Source organism: Porites lutea, chromosome 14 (assembly GCF_958299795.1).
Source record: "Porites lutea chromosome 14, jaPorLute2.1, whole genome shotgun sequence".
NCBI classification, from domain to species: domain Eukaryota; kingdom Metazoa; phylum Cnidaria; class Anthozoa; order Scleractinia; family Poritidae; genus Porites; species Porites lutea.
This window is the reverse complement of record NC_133214.1, coordinates 11,259,550-11,272,107: the sequence shown is the minus strand read 5'-3', so window position 1 is coordinate 11,272,107 and position 12,558 is coordinate 11,259,550.

Sequence of the window (12,558 nt, the reverse complement as noted above, 5' to 3'; positions counted from 1 at the left end):
TCGGGAGCCTTTTCCTGGCTGAAATTTTCGAAAAGGTAAGTTTTGATCCCTATAATTTTCGGATCACTAGACTTTCAGCTAGGAAATCCGAACAGATGAAAAGTTTTTAGGGGATAAAAATATATCTATGTCTACCGTTTAAATACTAAAATACGTTCAACAATGCTATGTTAAGTGGTTTTGAACTATATCCTCGTTGGGTGCCCCTGAGCATTATTGAATGATGTACTTACTCTGTTTAGCTATTCCCTATAAAATAAAAATCTGAAAATGCCTCACTTAGTCATGGTTATTCGTGGCTACTTGTTTCTTCTTATTTTCGCGAAAAAAAAAAAAACAAAAGTAAGAATGAAAATTCTAGTATTTTACTACTTCAACTATCACTCCGGCCGCTTATCCCAGTTTCACGAATACGCCCGGCCGCTTACAAAACAAACCCTAAACTGACATTCGGTCGCGCCGTCGCTATCCTATTTTGTTGACTCATAAATACTTTTCCAAATTATAAAAGAGGTCTGGAAGCCTCAAACGACGAAAAAATTTCCCCGACAGCGGCCTGTGAAAGAGTTCATAAGGCAACTGCATTTGTAGCTGAACAGTTTTGATGCTGCACGGTTTCAGTTCGAAAGTCAAAATTTCCTTGAAACTACTAAGTAGTGTACAAAAAACTATGGTTGAGAATGAAACGTATACAAGAGGTCTAAAAATTACGTTCACAAATTTATCAGGCGATCTTAATCGACGAAGTCGGGAGATATCCTTGTTTCATATCTTCTAAGATCCACATAGTTTGATCGGATTTAAGCTATATCTAATTACATGTCCTTGTTTTCTTGACCTTTGTTTGCAGTAAAAATGATTGAAGCAATGTACACAGGTTTCAAAACATTTAGCCAGGGTTTTATATGACAATCAAAATGATGAGTCGTGACGAGCGGCATTGTATTATCTTGCCGTGATTGCGGCAATGCAAATGAAAAACCAAAGGAAGCGGCTTAGCAAAGGCTGACAAGTTGACAAGTACCTGTCGTGTTTCTTGACGATTACTTCCCGAAAGACGTTTTACGATGTTTAAGACATCTGGTCATCTGTTGACTTGAATTTAATGGAAGAGAACATAATTCTCATTTTGGAAAAATGCACCGTGTGGAGTTTCACAAAATCAGATTATTTTTCTGTTCCTCAATAGTATAAAACAATCATGGAACGAATGCTAAACTGTATATTACCCTTAAAACCTTAAGTTTCTCAAACATACACTAATATGCTGTATAAAGACAGTCAAGTGGAACTTTTAACCTTTTTTTTTTAGCGGAATAGCTATCACTCAACCAAGAAATGAAAAAAAAAGGTAAAAAATCGGAGCACTGAAATTAGAATGCAGCGTAGAAATACATTGTAGAAACGTTTACATGAAAAATTGGATGGTTACTCTATATTCACTACAGACAATGTTCGTGAATATCGATGAGAATAGCTAAATAGACAGACAAGTCTTGAAGAGTTCTTCCAAATCCCAGTGTATGAAATTTTTACTTTAAGTGCACGAAGAACTGAATACACTATTATTTTGAATAGAATTTCCATAAATTAAAATGATAGTACGTTTACAAGTTTCAATATAAGTCAGTGCAATTTAAGCATAAGCAAATTTAAAGACTGAGCAAAATCCATGAACACCAGCTATACGTATACATGTACTCTAAGGGCTGGTGACATTGAGACACCGAGGCATTTTAAATAGTTTTGGCACAACTTGTAACCAACATGGCGGCAAAAAAGAGGTTTCATGTCAAGTGACTAAATGTTCCTTGCTTATCCCATCGGCCTAATCTTGCTTTAAAAGTACGTAACGTAACGACACAAGCACAGGCACTACAACGAGGAAAAATTAATTTTTTTGTCTTCCTTGTGGTTATGGCTCTGTCTTCGCGCAGAACCATTTTACACACAGGTTTTTAGTGCTCGCCTGCTTGGCTTGTACCGTGTAGGTAATTCCGATCTCTTAAAACAGAATTTTCTTTGTCTCCAACTAATAATAAGGGTCAGGAGACGAAGGAAATTCTGGTTCAACCCTTGAACGGAATTTATCTTTAATATACAACCCAGGCTGTTGATGAATCGCTTTGAAGTGTGCAAGTGATCAAGGGACGTTTCAAAACCCAATGGTTGCCGGGTGAGCGTTTCCAGCAATGCTTGACTAAAATTCTCTCTGACTGCCACATTGGAATTCCTCTGCCTTGATATTGTCACCAGTAAGCGTATGGCACTTGAGAAAAGGATCCCTACAGATACACGACGCTTCTGCTCAAATAATGTTTTGATGCAGTTATAATGGCACGTACCAACTATCACAGCTTGGCCTGTGTCGGATATGTAAATGTTAGGGTTCTGAAAGGCTTTAACTAATAGATTTTGCCCAAAGAGTTTGTTTTGCGCGGGGTTTTAATAAACTGTCCCCTTTGTAATCTGACGAGTGCAATCGATAAAGTCAAAAATCGATACAAATCGAAAGAAGAAAAAGTTGTAGCCAATAGATAGTCATCGATTTTGCAATCTTCCTAATCGATTTTAATCAAGTTATCGCCTTTCAGCGGGTATCAAAAGAATGGCTTAAAGTTTCCAGAACATAGGTCAATTTTTTGGTGGTTTACACGGATAAATACGTAGGTATAATTATTTCACAATTGAGGAGAAAGATGAGCTTTTCATTGGAAAGGTTCAAAATGTAAATCAAAAAAACACTGAATAGGAAAATGCTGTTTGCTTTAATTTTCAACTACTCCTGAAACGTATTAATAAAAGACGTCTTTGTTTTTCCTTTTTTAAGATTCTAGTGGAGTTTCATTGATTGAACTCGTAAGGATGGTAAGCAAGTAACATACACAGAAGTAACAGAGGGGGCTAATAGTAATTGCTAATTTTTTTGCTAGGTAAAAAACACCAATATTCAATTATTTTCTGGGTCTCGTTCTATAGTTATGGAGCAGGTACTGCCAATCTAGCGCTGTGTTGTTACTAGATTGAGATGAGAAACTTATATGTTACCAGTTTCGGGAGAAGGGCATGTTCCGACCAGTTTGGGTGACTGAAATTATTAACATAAACCAGTTGCAATGGTGTGGCAAGCATCCCTCCTTAATAACTCCTGCTCCGGCCACGATGGGTTAGATGATACGGATCTTAATTTCTTGCTCGCTCAGTGTTAGCTTATCTACAGGCGGTGTCCGTCCCGAGATTCGACCAATCAGCAGGGGTAATTTGTAGAGTGATTTTTGCGCTAGAAAAGTGCCGTTTTCAGAGGTGTATACGGTGAAATTTTCGCTTTATTTCAAGCCTGTGTAGGTAAATTTGCCACTATACCGCCATGGAAAGTTGTTGGAACACTTTATGTTGAAAGTGGTTACGTTACTTTTAAATATTTTGCTTTCTTGAACGTTTGTGACAAGTTTGAATTGCTCGGTCATCTGCAAGTCGCCATGATGATTTGAGTGTTATTTTCGCCGTTCTTCTTGGATTCATGCTGGATACTGTTAGCGCTTTTATCGGATTATTTTGGTCATCTTGCTACTTCAACCTTTTTTCTTTGTACATTTCGGGTTCTAACCGGGTCTACCCCTATTAGTTTTCCCGTTATGAGGCGTTGAAAGTGTCTCGGAATGGCCGAATTTATACTAGAGACGAATTATCCGTCTCAGACGGATCATTCGTCTCTGGTATAAAGTCAGTGCTGAGACGAATTATGGAGCTAATAATATACACGAAAAAATTACTCAATTCTGATTGGCTCAGAAAGGAGTGCGGCTCTTCTGTAACACGAGAGCAAAACTTGTAAGAGGGTCTCAATGGGGTTAACCGATAGTCGTAAAACGGCCAAAAATTTAGTCGATAGCCGTAAATAGAGTAAAAAAGAATTAACCATAAAAAAAACTGTTCCCTAGATTTGCTGCTTTTAAGGGAGGTACTAAACTCACTTATGGCTGCGTTTTTTATTTCCCGGCTAGTGTGACTCCGTACGCACGTTAGGCGAAGCGCCTTTTAGGTGTTGACCAAGACCTAGGCTCCATTTCCGCCACTCTCTCGGGAACTAATTTTTTCCATAGCAAAAGTGTGGCTTCTTGTTGGGGATCAATATTTGCGATTTTCAGGAGGTCGTACCCTCGAAACACTAGTGAAACAACACGCAGAGATGTCACCGTTTGTAAAACATGTTGCTGATAAACAACATTTCCCTGTTTTTCTCTGACGCTACGGTAGACATTACCATGCCTAGTCCCTGTACGGCGTCTTCCCACGCAATCTCGGTCAAGGCATTTCGGTGGCGAACTCGCTAGGACCACGTGACCCGAAACGCATTAGCCGCGCGAAATAATGAGGCCTACGGACAAGGCAACGGCAGACAGTCGTTCCGTACAGTCCTTCGGTATCATTAAAAACACTGGACACGGGAATTTTGTTATTGGCCGTTTTCACGCTAGAGCTAGAAAAGGATTATCCGTCTTAGACTAGCCTGTGTACAGTCGCGCCCTCCCCACACACATCCCTTCTCCGATTTTTTCTGAGGGGAGGGGGGGAGGGGGGTGTACACAGGCAATCTGGAACGGATAATCCTGTCTTCAAACGGTCCGTTGAAATTGACGGATAAAGTCAGGCGGATTGTTCATTCAAAATTAAAACTATTCCATTTTCAAATTAAGAAGTATTACCGTAACCTATCTGACACGAATCATCAAACGGACAACCCGTCTCACACGAATAATCCGTCTCTAGTGTGAAAACGGCCATTTCTGTTGTAATGAATGTCGCGCCCCGGCCTTGAGTTGGGCCTTTGCCTGTCCGCTTTTGCTTTTTCACAAAGATTATTTTTAAATTGACATTTCTATATGTAAAATAATATTAGAAGTGAGATACTTTATAAAAGTATGATCTATCAGATGTCAAAATTTTTTAAAAGAATAGCTTGTTTCATCCCGAGATGATCCGAAGACCTTTATTTTGATCTAAAGAAACAAAAATAAAGGTTAATTAATATTTAACTTTTTGAAACAAAAGTAGTTAATTTTTAACTTTTTTGTTAACCGTAACTGAAAATTAACTGATAGCCGTAAAAGAGCCAAAATTTTAGCCGATAACCGTAAAAGCCACCACCCCAGTGAGAACCTCTTGTAACACGAGTGCAAAACCTGTAACACGAGTGCAAATTACAAATGGTTTCTGATTGGCTGAAAACACAAAAGAAACCATCAAGAGCAATCAGATTAGAGTTGTTTTAACGACAAAATTTAAGAAAATGGCCATGGTTTTCAGCAGACGGCGACGGGATTTAATTTTGTACGCAAAACAACAATAGAAAAGTTAACAAAATATTCCAAAACCCCCACACAGTAAAAGGTACATCTTCAGGCTAAATGAATGGAAAATGCGGTGCTAAGAGAAAAATACTGTCAACAAAATCGAGGAAAATGAGCCAGAGAAACTAAAAAACAAGCTAGTTATAACAGACTACGCTAAAGTAAAAAAATAAAGAACAAAAACAGTGGCAACCACACGCAAGCCATGATAGCTACACTCTTCAGGCATTTAAAGGAACAAGGATACAAGTTTTCCATGACAACAACAGGGATTTCAAGTCACGTACGTTATTTGTTGGAGAAGAAAGGTTTCCGGTTGTTCTCTTTTAGTCTTTTGCGGAGCGAAGACCTCTAGTAAAACACCCGTGCGATGGTCTGTTTTTTTCTACCTCAGTAGCAAACGAAACCGAAAATTTAAATATCTGGTTCAAACTAAACCAATGAGCGAAAATACCATAACTAACATAATGAAAGTATCCGTAGCTGGTACTAGCCTTAACGATAGTGAAAAAAAAAGCTTATGAATCATTGTGCGAGAAAAACAACAGTCAGGACGCTGAAGAAAGCAAAAATTGCAAGTTCAGAACATATCGTCAATGTCACAGGCCGCAGAGGTATACATTTCCGTAACGACTACGATGAAGCCGACGAAGAAGTAGTAGCTAAATGAAATAATGAAAACCCCAGTGCTGAGAAAAAGCAAATATTATATTAATACTGGCAGTTTCCGACATCACACAACAACTGTGGCTCCACTCACCCATTGATGGCAGCGTCGGAAGAGAACAAATTGCCTCCTTCATACTCGGGTTTTAAATCTAAAAAAATTTCTGCATGAATCCAGCTATGATGTGGTCTCAGGAACAGACAATGATGAACAGTCTTTAAAAAACCTTAGCAAGTGTCTTTCATCTTTGGCTGTTCGAAGCGTTCTCCTGATTTCAAAACGGCAATATACTTCTTGTAAATGCTCAAAACGCCGAGCTCTAATAATCGAGGATGGATTTAAAATACTTACTTTGCTGATTATTGTAAATCGAGTTATCTTTAACAGGCTGGTGCCATTCAAAATCAATCCTTGCACATTTCCAAGTTCTTAGCTGAATGATTTTGAAAGCGTTGGCCTTTAAAAAGTTTGAATTTGACAAAGATAGCAGTCTGTTTCAGCAAGAGAGAATGAACTATCAGTTGAATGAACTAAAAATTTGTTGTTGTAGTTATGATTTTCGTGTATATTATAAATAAGTAATCACATGATTTTCCTCGTGCAATTTGGAATAAATAAGCATTTGTGAGTTTTTCAAAGACCACAAAGTGCACTCGCCCTACGGGCTCGTGCTCTTTTGTTGGTCTTTGAAAAATTTACTCGTACTTATTTATTCCAAATTGCACTCGAAATCATGTGATTGAAGTTGATTCGTCTGTTAGCACGTCTTCAAGACGTGTTAACAGACGGATTACCCGTCTCTAAATTTATACCTAGACGGAACGTAGACGGTTTTTTTTTACGAAGTTTCCACACGGGAGGGACTGGTCTCTATATTTTCGCAACTAGGCTCCTCAACACCGAAACATCCGTCGTGTAACCAGCGTAAAATATCTAGACGAATTAAGGCGCAAATTCGTCTTCGGATTTATACTTAGATCGTCTCAGCCAATTGCAAGTAGCACAACTACCGGGAAACGGGCTTAGAAACATTCCGAAGTGCAAGCCGACGTGAAACGAGTAACGCCAAATCCAGGAAGAAGTTGTTCCATTTCAAACCAAAAAGGGCAGTAAATAAGTTTGAATATTGTAATAACCTTTGGAAACAAAACATATTTCATAACCCAGTGCGGAAACTGCAAGCGTGTTTTTTAAATAATTTGCATGCAGCAGTGTGTGCTATGTGTGTGGAAATCTTTATGTAAACTTATGTGAGGGAATAAATTCTTATAACCTCTACCAAAACACAAAACCATTATCGAAGATCTAGACAACATCATACAGCATTTTAAAACCGTGTGAAGTTAGGTTTATAACAAAATCAATACACTGCGCTCACTTCAATGAAAGCACAGACAAGATCATGGTTTATTTCTGCTGCCGTAGCTCCGGTGAATTCCCATTGTGCTGTAACTGGTCGGCTCTTTTGGTCTGTTTTCCCCTTGCCTGATAGAAGATTTATTTGCGCATAAGGATTACAAACAGGCACTGTTTGCAAAATAATAGAAACTTGTCGATGAAAATAAAATTGTTGTGAGAGACGATGCAAGATTTCTGACCTTGCTCTTTTTTCGGGCTCCCCCTCCTTGCCCGGTAATAAAGTCCATCAAACACTACTAGTGGATGAATTTTTTTATTTAAACAAATCCAGGTATGAACTACAGATCTCTTTCACTCTGAGATAAAAATATACATTTAAACATGGCATCAAACAGTACATAAACTTCTGAGAAGCAGGAAATCGCCGCCTAAACTCGGCTAAAATCGCACCTTCGATCGTCTCTGGATCTCGATAAACTTATTGAAATTGCCCTGTGAAGCCAATAGCAAACATCTAAGGCCACAATAAGATCTTGAAAATTCTCCAAATCGCTCTCTTCCGTAATGTTTTTCAGAAAAGGAAGCAGTGTTTTGATCCCGTGTTTTGGTTCATCTCTCTCACGAGATGCGTACGCGACCGTGTCACGATTGAAATGAGGCACATTAACAGTTTGACCCATGACCCTCTGTGGGTCGTGACACACACCGCCTGGCTTTTTACCTAAATCCATCTTTGGCTCTTTATTCCTTGATATTCCCAACACAATAGATTACGCTAACATGAGTGCACAGGGGTACTGCGCGAGAACTTGTACATTGATCAACACGGGTTACGTATGAACTTCATACCTTACAAGTTAAAAAAAATCGGCACTTTACTGGCTTTTTAAGTTTTGGCACAGCCCGCCGTAAGATTTGCCGTGACCTATTTCACTCAGATATACCAGTTTAAATCTCAACAGATGTTAGAAGGACGTTTCTCCACGCTTTCTTGCTGTTCCAGAGGACAAATGACCATTGCAACGCTGGCTCAACCATGTGCTTTACTCGCTTCTCTTCTCACTTTATTTGTCGAGCATTTCGATGGCCTTGATGAGTAAAAATGGGTATGGAGCTGGGTGAGAAATGGCGGCCTACATGAGACTATGCTCTCGTATTAGTCCAGTCAATCTAGGCATTTTCGAGGTTCAACATCAAACTAATTGCAACAGAATTGTTTTCAACGTCATTTAAGTGAGGGTGGCCTATCTAGCAACGCACTAAAAATCCGCCACAATTCGTTCGGTGGAACATGTCAAATAGAGCTTTTAACACAGGGTACTCATGTTATTTGAAATTATGCGTTCAACAGTAAATGCACAAAATGTGTTTGTTACTGTTATGGAGGAGTGAAAGAAGAAAGAATAACTGCTACCTAGTTTTCGGTGATATAAACGAAGTGTTTCTTTTTTCCAAAAAGGATAAATATTAATTAAACACGGTTGGCTTTTGTACAGGAAGCCCATGCTTTATTCAAGGAACTGCCGAAATAACAGGAGGCTTTCAGAAAAACCAAATAGACGGAGTCTTCAGCAGAAGATATATTCACTCACATTGTAAAGTAGGGAGTCATAATCCTAAAGGAGGTTGCGCATGTCGCGAGAAATAATAGAATTCCCTAATTTCGATCACACACTGATTGTGTCCAAGGTTGAAGGTAACTACCTCAAAAAACTCGATTACAAAAATGGGAATAGGTTAAACAGTTTATACTGATACAAAGCTATCGTCCATTGCACACATTTAGTAGCATGTATCCTCTAGCATGGATGCAAAATTGGCAGCTGACTGATGGTGAACAAAATATCAAACCAAACTGTTCACCATCAGTCAGCTACTAAATTTGCACCTATGTTGCAGGATATAAAAAATTACCAGCCAGTAAAACTGCTAAAATACTTACTGCATATCTGATATCGCGCAAAAAAACAATTACTAATATTTTTAACCATGTTAAGACAGACTGATTAATAATTTCCCTTTTAAATACCGTCATAGAAAAAAAAATTAAAGCTTGGAAAACATAATGTGAAGACAGACGAGTGGCTGGGTAACTTGTGCAAAGCCGTCAAGACGAAACACTGATCCAGGAGTTTCTCATACATTTAGTCGGGGTTTTTCAAAGCAAAACTACACAAAATACATTGGCGACGTTGTATCGAAAATTATTGAGAAAAAAGCCACAATTATCAGATGTTTTGTCTGAATTTGTGATCTTCCTGATATTGGATTTCCTGTGATGAAAGATGAAATCTTTATTGCCAATTTTTCTCATGTTTCACGAACCGATTCCGGCGGATTTTTAATATGTTGTTAAATAGCCATTTAACAATTAAATGGCGTTAAAAAAATTCTATTGCAATTAGTTTGATGTTAAACTACAATTTGACTGGACTATGACTGACTCATAATCTGACATCAGAACATAATAAGTATTATTCTGTTATTTAACTGCACTGTCTAATGTCTCTATGAGGGGTTGCAATTATGGGTACGCAATTCATTTAACAGAATAATTAGTATTCTCGAGATTCGATGCAAAAATTTCATTCAAGCCGTTGCCCTCCTTGTTTGATCGTCAATGATGTGATGTCCTTGTCTTTAATTAACATCGATACTGCGTTTTTAAAGGCTGTTTAGACATTTGATAGTCGTGTTAATATACATCTTTTACCATCTGATTATATATCTTACAGATTTAACGTGAGATTTAATATACAAAAGTAAAAGTGTTCATTCTTTTTTTTTCCCCGACCGACCGACTGACCCACAAAGAGACGGGGCGATGGGAAACGAAACATTTTACTGGAATGGCCTTATCAGGACCCCCGTTGATATCAGACCTGCTGAAGGGGCCAATCCTGAATAAATATAGGTAAAATAAAAACAAAACGTGAGGGCGTTTGCGTCCTTGCGTATATTCAGTAGGTGATCTATAAAACACATAAATTGTCGTGCTTTCAAGCAATTAGTATCAAACAATGAACTACCAATTGTTGTTAAAACAAGATCGTGTGCTTGTAAATCAAAGTACTTGCTTCTTTGACAAGTGAATCTGGAATTTTTTTTTTTACTTTTCGAAAAAAATGGGTCGGTCGGGCGATGGGAAACTAAACATTTTATTGGGATGGCCTAAACTAAAGTTAAATACATGGGAACAGGCCAAATATGAAAAGGCAGATACTTGAAAAATGATCAATATAACAAAGTTACAAAATAACAGTCCTCAGCATCACTTTAAATTGAGGTCAAGATTTCCAGTGCTTTGCTGAGTACGTCCGAGAGTTCATTGTAGGTCCTTTCTCCCTGTTACGTAATTGATTTCTTTCTAAATTCAGTTCGCACAACAGGAGGTACAACAGTAGATTCACTACACCTTGTTTTACAATTATGGCTGGCCAACTATGCAAACGTAGAAAGTTCTGTGGGTGCAAGTCCTTTCAGACAATTGTAAATGAAGGTGCACAGATGTTGCCGCCTACTAAGTAGTTTAGTCCAGCCAAGATGTGACACTGAGTTGTTGTTAGATCCTTCTCTTAGCACAACCCTCGCTGTTCTCTTTTGAAGCCTGTCAAGTCTCTTCCCTAAAGCAGTCCCCACAGTGCTCCAGCATATATCACAATACTTTCTTATCTGCAAAAATCGGCCTATGGTTCAATGCCATTAGAGCCCGCTGAAACTAGACCTATTGTAGATCCAATTTTCCTGAGTCGAGAGTCGCTTTCCAAGGTACAATCAGCTAAGCTTAACACCGACGAAACAATATTTAATGGCTGGCACAGAATAATTTGGACAAACCGCAGTTCAACGACGCGATCACATACCTGTCAACACCATGCGGAAATCACACAATCACACACTTTCGCGGCACTGATAAGACTATCCACAACCACGCATAATCTTCTCACGTTTAACATAAGCGAAATATCATCGAGTAACTCGGAAAAACTCAGCCTATTGCCAGATAGACACCTCTGAACTTTTCTCTTACACTCGTCTTATTCAAGTTCCCGGATGTAGAGTCACACGGGTCGTTTGGCCCGGGTCAAAGTTCACCTGCAATTTTGCTCTCACCTAATTCATTTGACTCCTAAGAGCCTGTTCCCGAGGCCAAAGACTTGGTGGTCACCTTTAGTTAGAAAAGCGAACAATATCGTACCTTTCTGTCTCAGCCCGGATCAGGGTGATTGATCCGTTTAGCCAAATGAAACGAGAATAGAATACGATATTGGACAATGCAGACTCTGCGAATCGTAATAACCTTGTCCTATCTCAGAGCTTTATGCACCTATCATGGTAAATCCCGTGTGGGAGGGGGGGGGGAGTGCGGGCAAGGGGCGGGGATTTGATGCCTGAGACTATCCCCCTGTCGGGCTTTTGATCGTGCGAAGCGACCCCGGAGTCGGGACATTTGACTTTGACAGACAGAAGCCTGGTATCAATTCAGAGGCGGTTACCAAGTCCGTCCCTCGAGGCTTTCTGAAGGTCACGCTGTTGGAGAAAGGTATGAAGTTTTCGTTTGTTTTAATCACCATAATCCGATACTTTAAACTGTCATCTAAACAGATAATTTCTATTTTGAGACAGGTTTTATCTTCAAGTTCCCGTCTGATTGTAAAACTCGACTGAAATCGAATTCCACCATGAAAGTCAGAGGATTTTTTACGGGTCACTGATCCGACCTGTTCCGACATGTTGAGCAGATGTTATAAAGCATTTTACGTTTCATTAATATTGTAATAGCACAATCAATCTTCCTGTAGTGATTTTGTTGTTCAAAATAGGAGATGCTAGTGGAGAGAGAAAATACTTAATTACAGCAAGTAATTTAACGGAGCTTACGTTAACCATAAATAAAAGTAGTAAGAACGTACTTTTAATTATTTGGGCGTGGCCCAAATAGAGTAATGGAAACGGCTTGTTTTGACGCAAATGTGCAATAGGTACGCAATACGTGCTAACGTAAACAAGGCAAGTAAACAAGCGAAGCGAGGCGAATGTCTGCCATGCGAACGTCTTGTACAAGGTAAGAGGCATGTGGGAAAGAAAGCTCTGCTTGCACACGGCACTTAATCGCACTTTTACGATCTCAAAAGTTAATCTAAATCTTCAGTATTTTTGCCTCATCGAAATTTGGAAGTC